The sequence below is a fragment of the Scardinius erythrophthalmus genome (genome assembly GCF_964197995.2).
Source record: "Scardinius erythrophthalmus genome assembly, chromosome: 1".
NCBI lineage: Eukaryota > Metazoa > Chordata > Actinopteri > Cypriniformes > Leuciscidae > Scardinius > Scardinius erythrophthalmus.
The window spans coordinates 19431253-19454289 of NC_138221.1; positions in this window are offsets into that span (position 1 = coordinate 19431253).

Consider the following 23037-nt stretch of genomic DNA (forward strand, 5'->3'; position numbering starts at 1 on the left):
ACATGAAAGTGATTCAGTCTGTTGCTAATTGGACATTGGGCTTTCACCCCAAAGCAATGGGTTGCAGTCCTTAAAGCTGTCTGAACATGTGTTTCGTGTTCTTGTTTATTTCTTGGGGAAAATGCACCAGATCTGACCTCGAACTCTTGGAATTGGGAACGTGACCCCGTACAAAATCTGCAGATGTATGACCCGGTAAAGTTTTCAAGAAAACCTCCAACTGCATGAGCACCAAGATTGTCAGCAATCACACAGAACACTGTGCCCTTGATAAATCTCCCAAAAGAGGACACAAAAACACCATCTTGCTCCAAGCTCTTGAGATCAGTCAACAATGGTTCAAGTACACGAGAATATCCATATTTCTTTGCATCATTTGCTTTACAAAGCAAAGCCAGATAGATGGATGTCAATGAGGAGCGTGAGATACTTCGAATGTTTCCCAGCACCCAATAAACGGCAGTAACTTTGTGTTTTTTTCTAGATGTCCCGAGAGGATTACACACCTCAAAATCATCAATGTAGAGTATAATAGGGATTTTTACACCATCTCCAGAAAAAAAGATACTTTCTTTGAAATGTGAACCATCACAAAAGGATTCATAGTACTTTTAGAGCTTTGTGTATTCCTAAGCGCCTCATCGTTCCTTTCTAAAATCTGTGACAACAATTGCAAAAGGGGAACATACTGGAATGTGCTGTTTTCATCTAGTATGTACTCTACAGGTTCAACAATAGAGAATTGCTCCTTCAGAAATCTCTCTCTTTTGTATGAGGTGTGGAAAGGTCCATCCACCCCAAGAGCTGCATTTAGCGGATTAAGGGAGGTAAGATTTTCCACCAAGTCTAAGATTACCGACTCATCAACATGGCAACAATTACTTTTTAAAGTCATCTCAATAATCTGTTTGATAACTGGACTTGAAGCAGTTGATGTTATAAATTGTAATTCATCTATTATTTCATCAATGCACTTATTAGAAACTTTAAAAACACTTTCTAATTTAATAAAAAGACAACCCAACTTTTTGTTGATTATTTTGACAAAATCTAGTTCTTCCTCAACAACAGGTTCACAGAAATTACTATTATCAACTATCAATTCAGTATCTTCAGGTGTTTGACAAGTGTAATTTTGAAGGATTGATGGTTTGAAATGTTCAAGTGAGTGGGGAGTATGCTTCCTGCTTTTATGAGATGCAAAAGTTGAATATATATTTGTACTGTACTCACAATTATTGAAAACACAGGTCACGGTTTCATATTTTTTTAGATGACCGCGAATGTGCTCAAAGTATTGTTTTTCTGAATGGTTAGTAACTGAATTACAAACAAGACACCTAAACGATAAGGCCTGTGTAGAGTCCAATGACTCTCTGTGATTTTTGGACAAATGAGAGTGAAGTGCACTCCAGGTCCTTAAGCAACAAGGACAATCTGAGTAAGGGCAAGGAATTGAGCGGTTTTGTGTGCTGTGCCAGTGCTTCAGTCTGTAATGTTTTAGAAGTTCAGATCTTTTCAATGTAGCAAAGTTACATGTTTTGCACAACCACCTCATGTGAAAATTAATGAAGATTTGATTGAAGAAAGTTCATTCTGAAATGCTTGAATCAATAAAAAAACCCACTGTACCCCTGTGGACTTAAGGGAGTGTGTTCGGTCTCTCACTTTGTCCCTTTCAAATGGTTTACAGCAACGGAAAAATACCCGAGAAATATCCTGAAATTAAGAAAAGAAAGAGAAAAAAACAATAATCAGTAAACAGCAAATACTTTTTAATTAAAGTTAATTAATTTGTATTAACATTATTCATTTCACTTATACCAAATCAAATTAAAAACATTAAAACATCCTGCATGACCTTATCTCATAGTCATTTCCTCACATTAAAGCTAACATGTAACACACAGCATGCAGATATCATGGCTACGAATTAGGAATTTGGGAGTACATATTTTTCATTCGTTTTGATTTAAGTAACTTATTAAGGCAACTAATTATTGCCATTTAAAACGTCACGATTTAGTAAAATCAGGGACCATTTAATAGATAGTATGCACGATTTAGCAAATGAATGAGGGAATGAATTATATTGTGCACGATGAGGGAACGAGAACATTCTCGCTTAGGCCTATTGTTAATTCGTGGCCAATATTTGTCATCTATAAAGAAAATTGCACACAAAATAACAAATATTAAACAAAAAGATCATGATTTAAGTATCATATTCATGGTTTTTAGGTGTAATTGGGTCAATGACATGACATGTATTTTTTGTGTCCAAATTCATTATTTTCCTAAAAAGAATTTGAATAAATACATGTCATATATCAAATGGATCTACAATATGTCCTTTATAAGAAACCCTTTTCATTTGATTGAAATTCAATAGATTTTTTGAGTTTCGGTGTTTGAAAGACCAAAAATGTCAGGTGGTGCGACCGTCCGAACATACAAGCAGAGAATAAAACTGAGATATAAATGTTAATTTTCTCAATAAAATTCTTAATCAAATATTTTGGCATGATTTTATGTTAAATTCCTTATAAATGAGGGGAAATAATGTATCGGTCCTATTTCAAAACTATTCTATTACTTAAAAAAACTTTTGTCCGAAAAATTTACTTCTACTAATGTCAGGGAGGGCGACCGACATAAAAATGCAATTTTATGCAATGTTCCTTTAAGAAAACCATGTGACAGCATATGACATCACACAGAACACTCCAGAGTACCCCTTTGATGCAGTAACAAGGTTAGTCACCCTCCCATAAATATTAGATAATTTGACATTTTTGAGTAATGATGAGGTTGATTCAACTTATCATGTCAGGTGGTATGACCCCTGGAAAACTTTGAAAATGTGTTGTTATTATAAAAATGTGTAATTGATTTAAAAAATGTATGTATTACCTTGAGCACATGGTCAAACATTTGTATAGGCATCCAAGTTAATGCCTGTTAGATTTGAATTGAGTTTGAAATGTCAGGTGGTGCAACCAACATGTCAGGTGTCGCGACCAGAGTTACAGTTAAACCAACTAAAAAAAAGTCATGTTAATTCATGTTTTTGAAAATATTAAATATATTTTAATAAATATATAAAGCTTTTAAGTTGTTTAAAGGTGCAATCTACATATGTATATATATATATATATATATATTTTGTTTTATTATGGTATGAGTGACAATTTAAAGAGCACATTGTCCATCTTAAAGTCCTATTCTTCAAGAATATAGGACTGAATAATCAACATTGATACTAAAACAATTGCATCTTTAAATTAATCTATTTTAATTTGTTTTTGTAAATGCCATTATCAAGCAAGGAGAAAACAGCACGACATAGAGCTTGTTTAAAAACTGATCTAGTTGCAAGGGCAGAGTACCTTGCCAAAAGAAAAGCAAGCATTATGTTCATTATGTATATCTAGATACATTACAACTTAAGTTAATATGGTGTTCTGTTATTTTTTGTGGTAATTACAGTTATTACAAGTTAATAATACATTCTTGATAGCAGTGTCATACAGCATTACAGAAAAGCATAGTTATTAGTCATGAATTTGAATTATTAACAAACCATTACCCATTCTATTAAATATTTAAACTAAAATAATTTATTTTACAAATGATATAGTACAGGTGAAACTCCCAAAAATTGAATATCATGCAAATGTTAATTTATTTCAGTAATTCAAGTTAAAAGGTGAAACTAATATTTTATATAGACTCATTACATGCAAAGCAAGATATTTCAAGCCTTTATTTGTTATAATTTTGATAATTATGGGTTACAGCTTAAGAAAGCCCCAAATTCAAAATTAGAATATTGTGAAAAGGTTTTCATAGCTTGAAATATCTCACTTTGCATGTAATCTATATAATATATTAGTTTCACCTTTTAACTTGAATTACTGAAATAAATGAACTTTTGCACGATACTCAAATTTTTTGAGTTTCACCTGTATGTCCCATATATTTTCATTTAATTAAAATAGAATTGGTCTGAAACCATGTATCTTTTATAGAGATAGGTATGCTTACTAATGTACATTGCCATTAATAAGCTTGTTTACATCTTAATTTATTTATTTTTTTCTTGACTTACTGTTACTACTGAATCTAATTGCACAAGCAGTAGATTGAATTCTGCCATTAATGTTTCTGGGCCCAATATTTGCACTAATTCACTATTTCATATAAAAGATGTTCTCATTTATTAAATGTGCTCCTTGAGGTTTCAAAGTTATATTTTTAAAGAAGCGATGATCAAATGTTATCATAACATGCAGTATTGTTTTCCACTTTCTTGTTAATGAAATTTAATTATATGATTGAGATATATAGAGTATAAATTGGTCAGAGGATTAAAATAAAAAAGCCAATTGAAACCTGAATGAAATTCATTGACATATCTTTCTTTTTATTTTGTGAATATCAATCATTATTGATCACAACGTCAGGTGGTGCGACCGGTCATTGTCAGGTGGTGCAACCAGCAAATTTACATTTAAATGTATCAATTCCCACTGCAATTGCAAAATGAAGTAAGAAATATAACTTTAAACCTTTATATAATGTATACAAATTATTTTTACAGTTAAAAACAAAACATAAATGTCCTTATGGAAAAATGGGTGTTTGAACACACAGAAAAGCAGACGTTTATATGATTTGGAATAAAAGGGCAATAAATAAAGAAATAGAAAGGGAATTTACCATGTGATATGCATTTTAGACACTACAATGATTCATATTTACAAGTCACAGTAATGCTAAGTACATTAAATGTATATTATTTTAAATTAATATATGGTCGCACCACCTGACATTTTCTGGGTGGTAAAATCAGAAATCTTGTTTAATAATGAATTAATGCTGCCTAAAATGCTGTAAAACCAATATAAATCAACACCATACATTTTTTTGGACATAAAAATGCATTTTAAAACTGTTTTGCTTAAAATATATTTTTTTTCTTCTTGAAAATCTTATTTGTCATTGACCCAATTACTGATAAATCGTGTAAAACGTAAAGTTTAAAACTGAGAAAAAAATATGGCTAACGTCTTACAAAGCTAACTCGTCATTAACCCTCTTGGGTCGACAAACGCGTCCGCGCGTTTTGCTCGATTTTTTTTTCTCATAGCAGCAAAAACTTAAAATACTCCGTCATTTTTGGTCATGAAGATTACAGACGTGAGAAATATGAAAAAATAAACTGTTAAATGACTACTTTTCCCACTTTCAATCGAAATAAAACATTGTGCTTTTGTAAAAGGAAGGAAATAAAAAGGGTGCTGCCTCTCCGTCTCCGTGAATTTTTTTTTCTGGAGCACGTCTCTAAACTTAAGAACACTAAACTTTTCAAATGTATAATGAAGTGATGACAAGACAATCGTTGAATTAATCCAAAAATCCGATTGGAAAGATTGGAAATCCCTCAATCATCGCGTGTTTTCTTCTTGCCGCGCATGCGCAGATTCCTTTCTTCAAGGACTAAATTTTACTTGATTTTTTTTAAATTTCCTTCAAGTACTTAATTAATGCATGTAAATATGCCAGAGAGTCAGAAGTCAATTTTACTTGTCTGTTGAATGTCTAATATTTACAAGTAAAAAATGAGTATATAATTAGGATTTACTTAATATACTATAGTTTTCATTTTTACAAAATTATTCTTAGCAAAAGATACATGATTTTTCCTGTTTTATTTACTTTGACATAAAATCATTTTTTACAGTGTAGGCCTATTCACAATTCCCCATCTGACTCAAAATTGTGGCAAACGTAAATGGAACCACCATCAGTGCAGTGGAACCACCGATTTGCATTTTTTCCTACCGTTTGCTTTCGTTATCTTCCGTGGTCCTGCTCTGGGGTGAGGTCTAACAGTCTCAGGTGAGAACTCAACTTGCACTGGAGGAACTGTAATAGAAGCAGAAGTCCCAGCATGCACTGGAGGAACTGCAGAAGAAGCAAAACTCCCAGCTTGCCCTGGAGGAACTGCAGAAGAAGCAGAAGTCCCAGCGTGCACTGGAGAAACGTCGTGCACTGGAGAAAGTTCCAAAGGAGCAGATGTCCCAGCTTGCTCTGGAAGAACTGGTGGTGGCGGCCGGTCTGTCACCAAAGATGGTGCAAAGTCACTGTCTTTGAATTTATCACGGTTGTAAGGCCAAATTCCAGTGCAGCTAAAGCCATTCTGCACATTGCCTGGTGTTCCAGCCAATGGGAGGGCCAACCAAACAATTCCAGGAATGTCGTAGATGGACATCGTCAGGCCTGGGTGACTTCTCATCCAGGTATCGCAAAATGTGTTGACATGACGTTTTAGGGGGCCATAAACGGTACGATCCAGTAGCTGTCATTTGTGGGAGCAATGGGGTGGAAACAATAGCATGACAATGCCATTTTCTCTGCAGAAATCTATTCCTCTTACAGAAAGATGGGAGGAATGATTATCAAGGATCAAGAGGACTTTGGCATCCAATAATGCCCTCGTGTGGTGGTGGAAATGTTTAAGGAACTGAAGGAAATGGTCCTCCATCATCCACCCTGATTTATTGGCGGCTCCAATGCATCTAGGCGGGCCATCGCGGATGAAATGGTCCTTGATAGTCCAGTGGCGTAGTGAAAATACCATTACCGAGGTGATAAAAGCACCAAATTTTGCATGGTGTTTCCTTAGGGTCTATAATGTCATTTTGGCCTAGGAGCCCTCAGAAATAAATGTTGTAACATGTCATATTAGAAGTATATCATTATCAATGAAATATGCTCAAAAACACAGAGATTTTCAAGCTTCTGCACAAGATAAAGTATTCAAATGAATCCCAAAGTTAACATTTTGATATGTTTATTTAGGTATATGAACTTTTACATAACTAAAGCTTCAATACATGTTAAAGTATTAGCAATATGGTCTTTATTGGCCCTGTAATTGATAATTATGAGTCGTTACAGTTGCATTTGCAAAGAGGTGAGCAGTCTAGACTTGCTTTGCCACATTTGCAGGTGGAACAATCCCCCTTACAGCAACATTTGATAAGTTCTCTGCAGGCTGTGGGGACTTCTGGAAGTGTCATCCAAACTGGTTCCCAAGACCCTGATTCCTTGGTCCATCCATAGTCCCTTGGAGAAGGAATACCTTGCTGTGAGAGTGTGCTGGTCACCCAGATTCCAGTCTGATAAACTGCCTGTCTGATGTGCTGCTGTAGAGTATCTTGGGTGGGTGGCAGTTTCTCCACTGTCCTACTCCCATGGTAGAAGAGTTCTTTCCTCTTCTGGACAATGGAGCTTGAATGACTGGACTTGTCATACAAGATGACAGTCAGTCTCTCAAGCTTTTTTTTCCTGTGCTGCGTTCCATTCCATTTTTAGACATGCACTTGCGAACTTCCCTAAGCACTTCCCCTCGGGGGAATCCCTGCCGCCATTTTGAAGTGCGTTCCACTTCGTGAAGTGGCCAGGGAAGTTTATATGGACAGACCCTCGTTCCCTCGTCCTCTTCAAATTCTTTCAGCAATCTTCCCAACTCTGGTCCGAAAGCATTTGGGTTTTCTGTGAGACCAACTGCACCACCGCAACCTTTCACAATCTTATTCTCTTGTTCATGAGCTTGGTCGAAAGGTATTGCAGAGAACTTGTTTTATGTCTTTGAGAGAACCCAGTGTGAATGCTTTTCAAACTCATCCTTGATTGTGCTGGGCAAAGTCCCTGATGTGGACGGACACCCATCTTGCATAGTTTGTATGGTCCAAGGCAAAAAATAGAGGTATGAGTTCTTCTAAAACTACATATGAGTTCTTCTCGCGAGTTAGATGTGCTGCTTTCAGAAATGAGTCAGCCTTTCCAGAAGATGCTACTTCAGCTTCAGTGAGTGCTGTCGTCCAACCAGAGCACTCCAAGAGGTCGCCAAGTGTATTCCAAGTGTATTCCTTAGTTGGACATTAAGCATAAAAGAACGAACGAATTCTGACCTGCAACACGTCTACAATAGGCAACCAAAATGACTGAAAGTACATCCAGCTATGTACTGTCACACACAAATAGGATTTAATGTGATGCAGCCTAACATAAAACTAATGACCAAACTATGAACTCAGTATATAGCTATATGAATGACCTAGTTGAATTGAAAAATAAAAGAGAAAACCAAGATCTCTTAACATTTAAAGTGTAAATTGCAGGTTAACCACCACAGCCAATTAATGTGTAAATTAAAGTGCTCTATATGTATATATTTAATTATTTCTGTCTTACAATGCGTTAAAATAACATTTATTGGGGTTTCTTCAATGGTAGCGTGTTTTTTACAGTAACTGGGTGATGACATCATAAGAAGCACTCCCAACCCATACTCTGCTAGATTCTTACTGTATTATGGCTATTTGGAGAACGACTGAGGATGTGGGAAACCATCAAATTCTTTATGGACCTCAGCCCTAGAATTTTTAACAGGTCAGGCGTGAGAGAGGGGAGGAAATTGCCAGGAGCCATGGCACTCAAAGAGTTATTAATGCTTGGTGTGAGGAGAATGAGTGGAGGGTTGGCCAGGTGTCCTGGTGAGTAGCTACGTTAGAGCTAGTCTAGGCTAGCCTGGTGCAAACTTAACCCGGATAATATAAGGGAACAAGCCAGTCTTTTCAAAATCTTGCCGTCATGTAGAATAGCAAGGAGGGACAACGACTGAAGACATTATTTACTTATATGGTGTCAGTCCAAATCAGAGCTGTAGAGATGCACACACTGCACAGGCACCAATCGCTAGTCTCATCGACGCCTCAAACGTCATGTAATACCCTTCCTCAATCCATGCTTTATCAATTTCTCAAAATTTAATTAGCGTTGTTTATTGTCAGAAAAGAAAAAGAGATTGATGTCCCCATCACTGTGTTTGTGTGGGCTATGCCACCCAATTGAATCAGCAGTGGAGAGTACAGTATGTGCTGCCGTGAGGTGAACGCGTTTTGGAGTTTAGTGGAACAGCTCGAGCTGCGACCGGCTGATCTGACGTGCCTGAACCCGGTGCCTGAACCCGGTGCCTGAACCCATTTGTTTTGCGAATAGCTTATTCTCATTTCAGGCAGGATCACGGTCCCCTTGAAGTCAGCACACACGAGTATGTTTACAACTGAGTTATTTTATCCATAACAAACACAACGGTTTACCATTTTGACAGGCGAATAAGGCGAATATAGCTGCTAGCATACTAGCGTACTGCTACTAGTGAGTTCCTCTTATGATGTCATGCCCCATCTAGTGGAAGGGAGCAGGAGTGCTTAAAACCACTGTTAAAAGTGCCAACTTTTCATATTATATTCAGCATTTTGGTATAACAAACAATGGTGGGTGGTTCTTAACTTTATGTTTAATAAACACATTGCATTATCTTCGTGAAAAATTTAACCTGCAATTTACACTTTAAGCATTTTTGCTGCCTTTTTTAATAATTCCGCCTATATTATACAGGGCTTTTTGGTTTTTTTTTATGTATAAGGTGTCTTGGCAGTCTGTTTTACACTTATAATTTGGAAGATCTACTGACCTGAGCACAAATTAACAAAAGGAAGCTTATTCAGTGGTCTTAAAAGGCCATTACACTGAAAGTTTTACTTAAAAAAAAAAGTTTTTCATGAATATGTCACGGTTCATGAATCGGCTGTCTCATTTCTGATGTGTGTGTGTGTGTCTGTGTGGGTGTGGTTACTCATTGTGTTAATTATTGTCGCCAGCTGTGTTCAATCCCCGTTCCCTTTATATGTGCAGTAATTCCCATCTCATGTTGTCAGATCGTTGTGGCTTCCCCGGTGTCGTGTCCTGTTCCCTGTGTACTGCTCTCATCTCCTCGTGTGGATTACTGTCTTCGTGGACCCGCTTCGTCGTGTTTCACGCTGTCTGGATTGTTTATTGTTCCTGGTTCCTGAGCACGCCTTCACCGCACACCATCACCGGGTTGCCCACTGAAGTCCCTGCGTCATCTCGCCATCAGAGTGTTTGTTTCCCCGACCTGTGTATCTCTGACCATCTTCATTAAACATTCTTTTACTTGCAATTGTATCCGTCTCTGTTTCACCACAGAATATTGTTTTTTAAGTGATTTGACACTAAATTTCTATATTTCAGCTGGGCTCCTAGGCTAAAATCAATTAGGAGGTCCTAAAGAAGCTTCATGTAAAATTTGGTGCTTTTATCACTTCGGTAACGGTATTATTTAATATGTGCACTACCCAACTGGACTATGAAGTTAACCCGCGGGAATATGAACATGGGTGGAATCATGTTCCCTAATGCATTGCCTGCACATGCAACTGTTACCAGTGTTCCTCTCTCTCCGGAGGTTACTGCCCCCACCTGTCTGACGCCGCGCCCGGCAACAACATTTTCTGGTTCTTGGACAGTTATGACCCCGGTCTCATCCATATTCCAGATGTCCTTCCCTTCAAATTTGTTTTTGTCAAGCATATTTGCAAGATTGTCGTAAAACAAGGATACATTGTGACGATTGAAGCTTGTGTTCCGTGTGAGACTGGTAGCTTGAGGGCACCGTATAGACAGACTGGGCTGTCTTTTCATGAACCCCATAAACCAATCCCGGCCAGCCAGGGAGCACTCATTCTAGGTTTCAGGGTAGGAGCACTTGTAATAGACAGCAAGTTGGAAGGCCAATCGACGAACCTGCAAAATGGATGGTAAATGAAAATGGAGGTGGAATAGTAATTTCTCTTATCTTATTATTTCACAGTCTCAATATTCTTATATAATTTTCCCTACCAGCCCTCCCTTTAAGCCTACACTCTGCTTTAATACCTTCCTCATGCTTACCTCTTTAGTGCTGAGACCATAGAAAAGATCAGCTGCTCTGTTTAGGTATTCTGCCAGGCTATCTTCCTGTTGGACTGAGAAGACCCTCCTCGAGGTCCAATAACCTGTCCTCATCTCCTCTCCTGGACTTAACCTCTCTCTCTTTTTAATAAAGCGGTAGAGGGTTGTGTGGCAAATTGAATATTGTTTTGCCACAGACCTCACTGTCCTACCTTCATTGCTCACTAGAGCAGCAGCTAAGGACAGAATAGGTAGAGGGACACCCCTATCTGTTATCCTTTTCCTGTCTCGTGGCATACTGAAAAAAAAAACAGAACAGAAAATGTAGGATCCACTGCAGCCTAGTTTGACTTTTAAAAAAGCAATTTGCTGAAATACAAAGAGGAGACACCTGGCTATTGAAATATGTTCTTTATCAAACCACTGAATTGCCTTTTATATAAATTTTATCTAATTGTCATTATTATTGTCATGAGGGACAGTTAAAAAACATTGTGGGGACAGTTGCAACAATGCGTTGCAACTGTCCCACCCCCTGTCAGCCATCTTAAAACTAGTGATGCTAGCCTAACACATCAGCTTGAACACATTGTACCTAAGTCTGTTAAGAGCTAAGCAACTGCACATTCAAACTATAAAACTATAAAGATCAATGCTTAAACAGTTTAGACAGTATGACAAAAAATCTAGTTGTAAAAAAAGTTACTTTTTTACCTTAAATTTCAGTTCTCCCATAAGGTAGTTTCACATGTGGCTGGTAACTTCTGGAAAGAAGGAGGGGCATACTGAGCATGTGCAGTAGGAGTGTCATGACTCCAGCTCATTTCTGATTGGAGAAATCAGCAATGTTGCAACTGCCACACGTTGCAACTGTCCCCACTCTCCCCTACACCACAAACACACTGCTGAAGTTTCATCAAGATCAGTTAATGTGTGCAGAAGTTATACCACTTCGTGTTTCTCTTTTCTCGCCATAAATTCATGTCCTCGCCATGGCCAAACCGTTTGAGATATCAAAAATCTTTCAGCAATTTTGCATCCTCAATGTCTTGACTTCATACACACCGAGTTTGGAGGCGATTGAATTAATTCTCTTGGAGGAGTGTTTTAAATTCCACAGCAAGCGTTCTCCAAACAACCCATAATTGCTGACTTCCTGTTGGGCTGACATATAACTTAAGTGTGCGAAAGTTGTTCGGCCCGATGAGATCTATATGTGTACTGAGTTTCATATTTATTCATGCAAGCATGTTTGATCTATGGACCAAGTTTTCAGACCCCGTTCAAGGGTGAAAATCCCCCCACCCCTCACACACACAGAGACAGAGACAGAGACAGAGACAGAGAGACAGAGAGACAGAGAGAGAGAGAGAGAGAGAGAGAGAGAGAGAGAGAGAGAGAGAGAGAGAGAGAGAGAGAGTAGTAAATGTAGATTTAGGGCAAACAAATTACAATTAGGCGGTTGTTTTGCACCAAGGTGGAGACAGTTCTGTTTGTAACATGAAACCAGAACAAGTGACAGGTGAAGAAGAGACAGGTACAAGGAAAATATGCACACTTTATACATATATATATATATATATATATATATATATATATATATATATATATATATATATATATATATATATAACACTAGTGCTCCACTTTACTTAGTGTATGAGGCTGATGATACTGGTGGAAGGGAGAGACATAGAGATATTAGGGTAAATGAAGAGAAGGAAAAGGGAAGTGAGGATACCGTTCAAGAGAAAACTTTAATTATTTTACACGGCCCCAGCCTAAGGTTTTAGACCAATAAATGTAATTTAGAAAAAAAATAGGGTTGTCCGTGTTTCTAAATTTTATTTGGGTAGGATGGCCTGGATGGGTGTAGGATTTCCCGGCCTGAAATTTTGTCCCAGTCCGGCCCTGCTGCTGGTCATGATAATACGTGTATGAGAAAAAAAAAACCGACGCGTCGTCGGGCCGCGGGCCGGGTTCGGGCAGATAATTCATGTTGATGTGTCGCGTTACATCGAGTCCGGGCTTTATAAGCCACGGGCCGGGTAGGGTCGGGTTGTAATTGTCAGGCCCGTTGTGAACTCTACTGAGTTTCATATTATTACATGCAAGCGTGTTTGATTTATGGACCAAGTTTTCAGACCCCATTCCAGGGGGCGCTGTCGAGCCCCCCTGCCACGCCCCGGTACCAACTTCAGCCTGGCCCTGATGGCCACAGGTTCTGACGTGTGTGGAAAATTTCAAGAGTTTTTGAGCATGTTAAGGGCCCCAAAAGTGTCAAAAAGGCAAAAAAAAAATAATAATAATAAAAAAAAAATAATAATAATAATCCTTCCGGAAACAATAGGGCCTTCGCCCTATTATGATAAAATGTATACTTTAGTTTTTAAAGATTGCACTTGAATTGCTGTTGTAATTGTAACCTTTTTAATAAAAAAATATATTTACAAGGTAGATGTAAACAAACTATTAAAAGGTAAATATAAGCCTTTTCTTTAAATAATTTTTATTGTGTTTTATTAGTGACACATTTGTGGAGAGGATACATATTCCAAAACTGAAAATACAGTATACAGAGAATTAAATGCACAATTACTAGACATGAAAAAAAAAATGAGATGCTTCCAACTGTGAACCAATTTGGTAGAATATATATATATATATATATATATATATATATATATATATATATATATATATATACATATTGCTCTTGCATTCTTTCTTGTGGCTCAGTGACACACCTGAATGAATGGCTCATTAAGTATGCGGGCCCCATTGTCTCCCCAGGTGTGAAACACTAAATATGCATGATGGTGTTGGATTGTTGATGCCCACTCGCATATTGCCTTTCCAAACAGAAAGTGTCTTGCAAAATTTAAATCAATGTATTGTTTTATGTGAATGATAAGGCAGGATGATTTTGAAGAAAAAACTCTAGGCGACAACATCCATTAGTCAAAAGTCTTATTGGCACATATTTAGTATGTGTTTTGTGGCCTTATTTCAGAAACTTTAGTTTTTAGTTTTTTCAAAAACCATGCATAAACATTATTCTCTCAAAAATACAAACATGTACATACATGTTGCTCACATATTATGGTAGCCCTGTTTGTGCTAAATAGAGTGCAATTACACCTTTGCCATTAATATGTTTATAAGCAACTGAAAAAAGCACAAATGTCAGGGCATGTCAGAACATCTCAAGGACCCCAAAAACACCTTAGACCCCAGAAGGTTAAACTTAAAAGAAATAAAGATTTGACATTTATCGTGATAATTCTCTGTATCGACTGATATAAAACAATTATTGTGATTTTTTTTTTTTGCCCATATTGCCCAGCCCTACTTCAGTGTTACTTATAACACTCTGAGAGTGGATTATATAAACACTGAGCAGTGTTAATTTAACACTGGGGATTTTGCTGTGTGGAGGGCATTATTATGAAAAATAATAGGTATATTTTATTTATATGGAATCACATAAAAACTATAAAATAATAAAAAAAATGCATAAAAATAAATAAACAAATAAATCCATTTTAAATGTATAAAACCTTAACGTTTTTTTTTTTTTTTTTTTTTTTTTTTTTGGCAGCCAATCACAAGTCTCTTGTCTTTTTCAGCTAGCTTTCACTAGTTAGTCTGTGGATTTGCCATGGTCACCGTCCTTCATGGGTTACAGAATTGGGGAAAGTTGCAGCATACGAAAAAAATTAATATAGACTACTTGGTTTTGGAGAAAGTGGAGTAAATACGTGAAATTTATTGACGGTACAGGATAATAACCTGGTAGTAAGACACAAAATAAGAGTGGCTTTAATATATTTGGTGAGTGTGACTAACTTTTTTAAATAATAATTTTACTTGTTTAATTAATTATTTATTTGTGGGATTTATTCTATCAATCTCCATGTGTTTTTTTGTTTTGTTGGTAGCCATTTTAGGATGCCAAATTACTTATTCTAATGTGTGTTAGTGTGAAAAGAGAGAGTGTGGAGTGATACCCAAATTATAAAATGGTGTTTAACAGGTGTCACTGAGTCATTAACTTATCATTCACAAAACACAATAAAACAAACACAATTAAACTTATTTAAAACACTTTTATTACCTCCACTGAACATTTCTAAAGGAAGTAAATGAGTCAAAGTTGCTTGTTTCTTCTGCATTGATTTTTCTCATGCTGGTTCAGTACGCACACACAAATGGCTTCTTTTCAGAACACGGTTCAGCCTGCCAGAAGCCATCTGTTGCAAGATAGAACAAAATATTTGTTTGAATCATTTGTGTATTATGAAAAAAATAAGTTTATTTAGTTTATTTAGATTAGCATTAACAGCAGTAACTTACATTTTTCCATTGCAAAGCAGTCCTCATTTCCTATTATATTTTTGGGTTTAGGCCACCACCATTCAAATTTCATTTCGGACCCATCACTCCAGAGCCAATCTCCCTCCTGTGAACAGAGTTGTGTTTATGTCCACAGCTTACATGGCTTAATTTGATCTTTATTCATCTAAAAGATGATTCCTCATGAACCCTAACCCCATCTCCACTTTAAAAATGTCATAAATCTAAACTGAAATGAATAGAAATTATTTCACAGAAAGGGTATAAAGAACATGTGTAAAATATTTAAAGCAGGGCTAAATTTCTCAATTATCATATCAGCCATCTATTTCACATCAAGTTTCACAATACAAACACTCGAGTATGACATGATCATGGTGAGCGGTGCCCACGCCAACGCCCTAAACTAACTATTCAGAGGACCAATATATATATATATATATATATATATATATATATATATATATATATATATATATATATATATATATATATATATGTAGGGAAGATGTAATATGTTACTCCCAGCCTTAGGGGGGCGTTGTGTTCTATGAGTGTTTCACTGTGTGAGTGAGCCCTTCTTCACATGGGTGGAGCTGTTGTTAATTCAGTTCTATTTTCCTTGTGAAAAGGTAAGATGTTCTCTGTTTTCATCTATTACATTTCTTTAATTATATTGGCCATCCATGTTATTTGAATAAATATATTGCTGTTAAAGATGTTAACTAACATATTTGAGCAGTTATTTCCGACGGATGGTTTTGTATTTCTGATATTATTTAATGGGTTTTACCTTCCATGTGATGGGGTATATTTTTCTGTATATTGTATTGTGTTTAACATTTATCTGAGTATGTTGGGTTATAGCCTTTGTATTTTGGATGCATGTGACATTTAACATTAATTGTCATATGTGGAAAGTTATTTTCCAGTCTTTGAGAACCCCTGTTATTGAAGGTTTAATATAACTGCAGCTAGAACTGTATTGTTTTGTTTTGTGATATTGTATGTATTTTTATTTTTGATATTAGTAACTAACAGTTCTATTTTCCTTGTGAAAAGTGGCTGATGCAGAAAAAGCCCAATAAATAAGCTTCACTGCTGTGACGACAACGATATTTGTGTCCTCCTTATTCAACGATCATCCAAACACAACGCAGAGACATTTGGGGGAGCACACAGACGAAGAGGGTTACATCTTTGGTGCCGTGACCCGGATCGTTGGTTTCTACGTCAACGGAAGCAATCTGACAAATAAGTGTGAGTAGAGTGGAAAAAAAAAAAAGAAAAAAAAATCTAGATAAAAAAATAAAAAATAAAGAAGCGAGGAGAAAAAAAAAAAATCAAAAGAGAAAAAAAAAGGAAAGAAAGCAGAAAAAAAACAACAACAACATTGTTTCACCTACTTTCTTTTGTCTTAAAGTGACAGTGTTAAATATATTGTTGGACTGAACTGAGTTTTATTTAAGAAAGGTTTTTTTTTCTGTGTCTGAACTTTTGATATTGTGCTATAAGATTGTTAATTTGTTGAGTTGAGTTACGAATTTGTGAATTGCTGTGTTTTTTTTGTGCATTTGGGTGTATTTAAATCTTTTGGAGTTTTTTTTTTTTTTTTACCTTCATTTATGATTATTTGCTTTGTGATTACAGGAAACATAAGATATACACAACACATTCACTAACAGCATTAATTTGCACTTTACTACATTTTTCGTATTTTTACATTTTCAAACACTACACAAAGTGTATTGCACACTACATACACATTGTGTATTGCACAGACGAGAAAGTTGAGAGAAGTGGAAGAAAAATGCAGGGGCTCCATGAAACCACCCCTCATCGTCCACCTCCTCGTCCCCAAGTACCACTAAGGCAGCCCTTGCAGGCCACCCCATGGTTACCAGTAAAGCAGGACAAAATCCAACAGTATGAAATAAGCATGCCCGTCGATGTGAGTATTGAAACTGTATCCCAGCCAAATGATAACCCCCAACAGTCTGTCCGCCCAAAGACAAGGCAGCTAGCTGCACATATGGAGAATCTGCCCACCGCGGCAGTGAGCTGGCATCAGTTGGGCACCTGCCCCAGCACTTTTGTGCAACATCAACCCTCAGCTCATGCCCAAGGCCCAGATAACCCATTATATGGACTTCCAACCACCATGCACATGTCTTTAGTTAGCCCACATCCATCTAATGTGCCGACTGTTTTGTCCCAAACTAACATGCATGACAATGTCACTACCATTCAGGCTTCACCAAACGTGGCCAACAAAATGCCAACTGACATGTCCCCTTCTCCAAACGACCCATACCTGCCCCCAACGTTGACTGTGCCGCCTAAAACTTACATTTCTACTTATCCAGGTATGATCCAGGCACCCAATATGTACACTTCTCCATATGGCCTACACTCTCCTGCTGCAATGGCTGTTTCACCCCAAACCAACTTGCCAGGTCATCCAACGGCCGCTCAGGTTCCTCCTCCTTTCTGTTGTGGTGTGCCAAATGCCATGTACTCAAAACCACCTGACACACCTGCACCTCCTGTCTTGTCTGGAACCAACTTTTTGCAGAAAACGGACTCTGTTCAAACACACAGAAATTCCAATGATCGACAGCGCACCTTACATTCGCATTGTGCCGTTGTGTCATCCTCCTCACCTCCTGTGTATGCTCCTATGACAGTGCCAGTGTCTCATGGTTCACATATGTATGCTCAACAACCCATTTCAGTGCAAAGACCTCAGACTGCACCTCCGCATGTGGCTCGTCAGCAAGATGCATACATCCCTGCCTCTGGAATGACCACACTACAGCCCAGCTTTACACAGACACATCAAGTTCGAAATGTGCAAGTGTTCAGCGGTGGTCCTGATTGCAGGATACTTATTGAAGACTGGATAAGAGATATGCAGTACCTACTTGATGCTGGAGGAATGCCAGAAAATCTGTCCTTTGCTACTGTAGTGCGACATTTGAGTGGTGAAGCCAGGAGGCTAGTTCTGAATCTCCCTCCTAATGAGCAGACTGCCGGCAGAGCTTTTGAAGAACTACGAGCTGAGTATAGTGATATGCAGACATCTCTGGACCCATTAGCTGATTTCTATGAGCGATACCAGCGCCCGGGCGAATCAGTGTGTTCATACGCCATTGCTCTGGAGGCCACTTTACGTTCAGTAGAAGATACTCAGTATGGAGGCCAGCCTTTTCCAGACCGGGACGGCAAACTGACTCGTCAGTTCATGAGAGGATTGAGTGATGAAGAGGTTTTTCACAGGATAGCACCGATGAACCCTAGACTTCTAAGTTTTCGTGAACTTCAAGCAGAACTTCGTAACCTTGCTCGGGAGACAAGGAAGTTTCAGTCACAGCCAAAGGCCAAAAAGACGTACGCACAAGCTCAGTTTACGACAGTGAGTGGTAACCAGAGTGGCGAAAAGCCGAGAACTGAAAAAGGAAATCGGCAGAACACAGATCTTACTGAACTCACAGCCATGGTGAAGAAACTGGTGAGCAGTCAAGAGGATCAGCTTAACAGATTGACGCAGCTGGAGGCTAAAGTTGGAACATCACCACAGACTGTGTTTCCTCACACCCAGAGACCTCAAGAGAGTAGTGACACTGCAGTAAGGGGCGTAGTGTGCTATCGTTGTGGAAAACCGGGACACATTGCACGTCTGTGTCGGACAGTGATGACTGATGAGGCAGCCCAAGCTGAAACTGGAGCAGAGTCCAGGCAGGATTTAAATGCTTAGGGCCTGTGGTTACCGGGGCAACCACAGGCATGCAACAGAGTCCCCAGCAACATGAAAGGTCAAAACCAGCTGATACCCCGCTGGTAGGTCCCTGTAATGAAGGGGTGGTTGGAGTAAATGGAGAAATGTGTAAAGCTCTCATTGACTCTGGCTCTCAGGTAACCACAATTACTGATGAGTTCTGGCGCCGACATCCTGTGTTAAGTTTTCAGGAATTGCAGCCATCAGACATCCCCATTGAAGGTGCCGCTGGTCAACCCGTATCTTATGTTGGTGTGCTTTGTATCAACCTTAAGTTTTTGGGAAGGGTCTACTCAAATGTTCCTGCATTTGTTGTCCCTGTGACTGAGTACCGATCCAGTGTTCCATTGCTCATTGGGACTAATGTAATAAGGGTTTCCAGAAATGACCTTCAAGCGTCGTATGGCAGAAAATTTCTCGCCAAATTGAAGTTGACCAATCCTGAGTGGCACTCTGCAATGGTTGCTGTGAGTAAAAGTGAACCTGGTGGAGCCACGGGTAAAGTTGGTCAAGTACAGTATGCTGGTCACAAAATAAGGATACCAGCTGGTAAGGAGCAGGATGTTATTGGCAGAGTTATGGGTGGACCGAAGAGAACACACTATACAGTTCTAGTGGAGAGCCAGTCCTCCAAAAGTGTTCCAGAAGGCCTTATGGTTGCCAGGCTGCTTGCTAATGTTGAAAAAGGTTGTGTTCCCATCCGGCTCTTAAATCTGTCTGGAAAGGATGTTATTGTCAACCCAAGGACCCTGCTTGCAGATGCTTTCCTGGTTCAAAATGTCATTGAAGAGGAAGAAAAGTGCCAAATGCTGTGCCGAAACCTGTTCATGTGTCAGAGTCAGTGTGAGAATTCAGTGACAGCGTCTTGTCAAAGTCAGCAGCAGACAACCAGTGTTGAGTCTGTTGATGGTATAACATGTGGACTTGATCTTAGTGCTGCAGCAGTAGAAGGTGAGGAGCAGTTGGTGTTGCTTCAGGATTTGCTGAGGAGAAATGCTGATGTCTTCTCCAAACACTCTATGGACTATGGACATACCACCACTGTGCAACATGAGATACCTCTTGTAGACTCAAAACCTTTCCGCTTACCTTATCGCAAAATACCCCCGTCTCAGTACCAGGAAGTGCGGAAGGCCATATCAGAGATGGAAGAAGCTGGAGTCATTCGGCCAAGCAAAAGCCCATATGCCTCCCCCATCGTTGTTGTTTCTAAAAAAGATGGCTCCCTGAGGATCTGCGTGGACTACAGGAAATTGAATTCCTGCAGTACCAGAGACGCTTTTCCGCTACCAAGAATAGAGGAGGCATTGGAAGCACTGGGACAGGCAAGGTTCTTCTCGACCCTTGATCTTACATCTGGTTACTGGCAAGTTGAGGTGGCTGAACACGACAAGCTCAAAACTGCTTTCAGCACCCCCATGGGGTTATATGAGGCTAACAGAATGCCGTTTGGTCTGCAGAATGCCCCCTCAACCTTCCAAAGATTGATGACTTGCTGCTTTGGTGATCTGAACTTTGAGAGCCTCCTTATCTACCTGGATGACTTAATTATCTTCTCTAGGACTTTTGAAGAGCATCTTGAGCGGTTGGGAGTAGTGTTCAGCCGGCTCCGCAAACATGGTTTGAAGCTGAAGCCTCAAAAGTGTAGTCTACTGAGGAAAGAAGTTCAGTACCTGGGCCATGTGGTGTCTGCGGAGGGTATTCATACAGATCCTGAGAAGATAAGCAGAGTCAGAGACTGGAAGCGGCCGTCAAGTGTGAAGGAAGTGCTGGGGTTCGTTGGTTTTGCTGGGTACTACAGACGGTTCATCAAGGGATATGCAACATTGGCGGCACCTCTGTATAGACCTCTGGAGACCCAAAGAAGAAGAAAAAAGGGGTAAAAGGAACTTCTGGAACTGTTAAACCGTTTGAATGGACAGATGAATGTGAGAGAGCATTTGAAGCACTGAAAGAGAGACTGACAACAGCACCTGTTCTGGGCTACCCCGACTTCAGCTTACCATTTGTTCTGCAAACGGATGCTTCTGGTGAGGGTCTTGGGGCGGTCCTTGCTCAAGTTCAAGATGGTGTGGAAAAAGTAATTGCTTTTGCAAGCCGAGGTTTGAGACCTCCTGAAACCCGCTATGCTGCACATAAGTTAGAGTTTTTGGCTCTAAAGTGGGCTGTTACAGACAAGTTTTATGATCACCTTTATGGGCATAAGTTTTCTGTGCTGCCTGACAACAACCCACTTAAATATGTGATGAGTACAGCGAAGTTGGACGCCACAGGTCAGCGTTGGGTGTCACAGCTTGCCATGTTTGACTTTGGCATTGAGTACAGGCAAGGGAAGTCCAACTCTAATGCCGACGCACTCTCGAGGATGTCTAATCAAGAGGTCATAGAAACTCTTCAGTCCTGTCCACAGTGCATTTCCTCTATGCAGCAAGACCAGTCCTGTGGAGATGAGTCAGGGAGGAAGGAAGACGTTAAGGAGCAAGCGAAAAGAACTGTTGTATGCAAAGAGGGAGAGTTTCTGGGCCAGGTTGACGAGCTAGCCAACCCATTTGATGGAGCGGGTACTGATGCACTGCCTGCAATGACAAAGCTGGAGATCAGAGGATGTCAAAAGGAGGACCCTGTCATTGGGCCAGTCCTACATTACAAGACACTAAACAAAAAGCCAAGACGTGGAGAAAGATTGGAAAAGGGGAAAGATGCTCGACTTCTCTTAAAAGAGTGGAGGAGGCTGGTGGTCAAAGATGGAATTCTTTACAGGCAAGTTAAGGATGTTCAGGGACGGTCCATTGCTCAGCTGGTCTTGCCAGAGAAAATGCGACTCTCGGCTAAAACAAGTCTCCATGATGACTCTGGGCATTTGGGATTTGAGCGTACTTTTAATCTGTTCCGGGAACGATTCTTTTGGCCGAGAATGCAGTGTGAAATAAAGTCATGGTGTGAGCAGTGTGAAAGATGTTGTCTGAGGAAAACTCCCACTGGAAATAGGGCTCCGCTGGTGAGCATTCACACTAATGCCCCTATGGAACTCATCTGCATGGATTTCCTTGTCCTGGAGAAGTCTAAGGGAGGAATAGAGAATGTCCTGGTTGTCACCGATCATTTCTCGAGGTTCGCCCAGGCTTACCCCACAAAAGACCAGAAGGCTGTCACTGTGGCAAGGGTGCTGTGGAAGAATTTCTTCTGTCGATTTGGTTTCCCAGCAAGACTCCATGCAGATCAAGGCAGAAATTTTGAGAGTACAGTTGTGAAGGAGTTGTGTAAGCTGACTGGAATTACAAGGACTCATACTAGCCCCTACCATCCGCAGGGAAATGGGACCACAGAGAGGTTTAACAGAACTCTTATGAATATGTTGGGCACTCTTGATCCTGATAAGAAACCCAGGTGGCATGAATACATTGATGCACTGACACATGCTTACAACTGCACTCAACATGATTCGACTGGTTTCTCCCCATACTTCTTGATGTATGGCAGACATCCACGACTGCCTGTTGATCTCATGTTTGGCCTGTCAACAGCAAAAGAGCCATGTGAGTACAGTGAATATGTCCAGACTCTGCATGAGTGCTTGACCTATGCTTATGATGAGGCAGACCGAATGTCGAGGCATGCTAAGGATCTTCAGAAAAAGCACTATGACAAGAAAGCCAAAAGCCACATGTTCCAACCTGGTGACAGAGTGATGGTAAAAGTGTGTTATGTCGAGGGAAAACAGAAGCTGGCTGATAGGTGGGAACCACGTCCATATGTTGTGGTGAAGAAACAGCCAGGAATTCCAGTGTATGTGGTTCGTCCAGAAAATGGTGACAGGGAAAGAGTCATCCACCGAAATCTTCTGTCCCAGTGCATGTTTTTCCCAGTGAGTTCCAAGTACCTTGCCCAAGAAGAGCCTGACATGGAGGAAGTGTCTGGAATGGACTCAAGTGTTTCCGAGGAAGAAGAGGAAGTAGTGGAGACAATTGAAGGTGGAGACAGTGTTACACAGTGTACAAGTGTGGAATGGCCAGATGTTGTAGAAGAAGAGCATGAACAGGATGAAATTCAATTGAAAGAGACTGTGAGTGAAAAGG